This window comes from Arachis hypogaea, chromosome 11 (genome assembly GCF_003086295.3).
Source record: "Arachis hypogaea cultivar Tifrunner chromosome 11, arahy.Tifrunner.gnm2.J5K5, whole genome shotgun sequence".
Classification (NCBI taxonomy): Eukaryota; Viridiplantae; Streptophyta; class Magnoliopsida; order Fabales; family Fabaceae; genus Arachis; species Arachis hypogaea.
In genome coordinates, this window is record NC_092046.1 from 95,748,706 (window position 1) to 95,752,334 (window position 3,629).

The window sequence follows — 3,629 nt, forward strand, 5'->3', positions numbered from 1 at the left end:
GTGTCATGATAATTTAAGGGGAATTTGGATACCTACTCATGTGAAACTATAAGAATAAAAAATCTATGTGCATTGATAAGCTATATTTATTCTTATATTTCTATGTAAAAAAAAAACTCCAAAAATATCTAATAAATAAATTAGGGGACAAAATTACCCCAATTTAAGAATTCAAAAGTTAATGCACATATGATAAAAAAATTAAAATAAAAAGTTGATACATGAGTATGGAATGTAAAAGGGGAATTCTGGGTAGCTAGGTACAAATTCTAAGATTACGCAAGTTATATAGGTTAGGTTGAAGCTTGGGTTAATTAAAGATTCAATTTATAAGCTCATTTGACCATACATGTATCCCTACCTACCTTGGCCCCATTACAACCTTGAAAAGACCTCATGATATTTGCATTAGTATGTTAACTGTTGTTGATTGATTAGGAGAAAAACAAAAGTTACAGAGCATGATTAGAGAAGGATAGAGTGATTACCCTATACACTGGAGAGACTAGAGTGTACATACACCATCAGTGAGGGTTCCATGCTTGAATTTCTATGTTCCCTTCTTTCATAAGCTATCCTCTTGCATTTTTATCTGCTCTTACTTTATAAGAATTGAATTAGTAGAATTTGAATTATAATTGTTTTGAAGAACTTATTTACTTTTGATCAAGTGGACAAGAATCATATAGTTACATTCATATATATATATATATAGGATTGCATTGCACTGCATGAGTTTCTGTATGTTCATACTTGTTTACTTTATCTCCTTTAATTAAGCATGAGGACATGTTAATGTTTAAGTATGGAGAGGTTGATAAACCACTATTTCATGGTTTGTATTGTGTTTAATTGTGTGGTTTTATCATGATCTTTACCCACTTATTCATTAAATAAGCATGCATTTATATTTCCTTCCTAAAGATGTTTTATGGTTGAAAACTTGCTTCCTAGAGACTTTTAATTATGTATTTTATTTCTCCCTTATTCCATTCGATGCCGTGATCTGTGTGTTAAGTGTTTCAGGCTTTATAGGGCATGAATGAGTTGGAGATTGGAGGGGAAGCCTGTAAAAATGGAAGGAACACAAGAAATTGAGGAGATGACCAGCGAGAATCGACCCGGCCGCATGGATGACGGGACCGCGCGGAAGAGAGCAATTTGAAGCGACGCGGCCGCATGGATGACGCGACCGCGCGGCATGGAATATCACGAGTGACGCGGCCGCATGGACGACGCGTCCGCGTGGCAAAGCAGAAACACGAATGACGCGTCTGCATGAGTGACGCGATCGCGTGACGTGCGCGATCTGCATAATTTGCAAATTCGCTGAGGACAATTTTGGTCCCTATCTTGACCCAGTTTTCGGTCCGGAATAGCAGACTAGAGCCAGAGAACATGCAGAAACCGAAGGGAACATTCATTCTACACAGTTTTAGTTTCAGATCTAGTTTTACTCCTCCTCTAGGTTTTCTCTCTACACATTCATAGTTTTTAGGATTAATATTTTACATTCATAGTTTGGGATATTGAGAAGAGTTATCCCCTCATCAAGACTTCGTCATTCTAGTTCGTTTTATTCACTTGGTCTTACTCTTGAGGATATTTAATACAAGAATCACTTTTATTTTTAATTGACTATTTTAATTTTATTTACAATGTCTTTCCTTAATTTATTTTTATATGCTATGAATTTTACCTTTACAATGAGTGAGTAGTTCCCTAACTTGATGGGGAATTGATTGAAAGGAACCTTTGAGTTGGAAGGCTTGAAAGAAAAATTGTAATTGGGTTTATGGTTGGATTGCCTCCTAATCACTAACACCAATCTCTTTTAATCAAGTGGATTGCAACTTGTGAACGGATGTAGCATTCCAACTTGTTTGACTTTCCTTTATCTAGTAAAGGATAACTAAACAGGATAACCTTTAATTGTCAATTAATTCTGAGAGCATTCCAACAATAATAGGGATTCCAACTAATCAATTCCCAGTCAAGGCTTTTATTTACATTATTCAAATTCATCAATTTAATTTCCTGTTTGCCCAATTCAAACCTTTTTGAAAACCTCTGATTAATAAAATAGCACACTTTTCTGCAACTCGTTGGGAGACGACCTGGGATTCATACTCCCAGTATTTTAAATTCAATTTTCTGTGACACCTTTCTAAATTGATAGGCAGATTTCTGGCGAGTTAACTATACTATCAACGTATATATTTCAACAATTTTTAAATCGCCAATTTCTGCACACCATCAGTCACCAAGGAATTGGGGCTCAAGAAATCATGATTGCCAAGAGGTCAATGAGTTGCATGATTGAAGATGTGATGAAATCAATTAATCTGGAGAATGTAATATCTCTTGATCCCAATGTTTATTTTATCTTTCTTTCTTTTATTTACTTTATGGTTATTTACATTTTCTGCACTTTACATTTCCAGCACTTTACTTTCTTGTACGTTACTTTCCTTGCTATTTAATTTCTTGCACTTTATTGCTTTCCTTTACTTTCATGCAATTTACAATTCTATTCGCTTATCAGTCCAATTTGAATAGTCTAACTAGGATAATCACTTAACTATAGTTTGCTTTAATCCATTAATCTCTGTGGGATTCAACCCCACTCCTAGTGGGTTATTACTTGACGATATTTGGTGCGCTTACTGCTGTGCGAAATCGTGATCATTCCATTCCTTGGTAACAGCGCTAAAAACTCAATACGCACGTTCATGATCTTATATCTGTTTCACAACTTCGTACAACTAACCAGCAAGTGCACTGGGTCGTCCAAGTAATAAACCTTACGTGAGTAAGGGTCGATCCCACGGAGATTGTCGTCTTGAAGCAAGCTATGGTCACCTTGTAAATCTCAGTCAGGCGGATTAAATTGTATTAAGAAATTACAGTGGATGAAAATAAATAAAATATAAAATAGGATAGTGGTACTTATGTAATTCATTGGTGAGAATTTCAGATAAGCGTATAGAGATGCTTTCGTTCCTCTAATCTCTGCTTTCCTGCTGTCTTCATCCAATCAATCCTACTCCTTTCCATGGCAAGCTTTATGTAGGGCATCACCATTGTCAATGGCTACATCCCATCCTCCTGTGAAAATGGTCCAATGCGCTGTCACTGCATGGCTAATCATCTGTTGGTTCTCGATCATACTGGAATAGGATTTACTATCCTTTTGCGTCTGTCACTACGCCCAGCACTCGCGTGTTTGAAGCTCGTCACAGCCATCCCTTCTTAGATCCTCCTCGGAATACCACAGACAAGGTTTAGACTTTCTGAATCTCAGGAATGGCCATCCATGGGTTCTAACTTATACTACGAAGACACTAATATCTTGGACTCGGTCCCCTGTATTAGATATCCAAGAGATATCCATTCAATCTAAGGTAGAACGGAAGTGGTTGTCAGGCACGCATTCGTAAGTTGAGAATGATGATGACTGTCATGATCATCACATCCATCATATTGAAGTGCGAATGAATATCTTAGAAGCGGAATAAGTTGAATTGAATAGAAAAACAGTAGTACTTTGCATTAATCTTTGAGGAACAGCAGAGCTCCACACCTTAATCTATGGTGTGTAGAAACTCTACTGTTGAAAAATACATAAG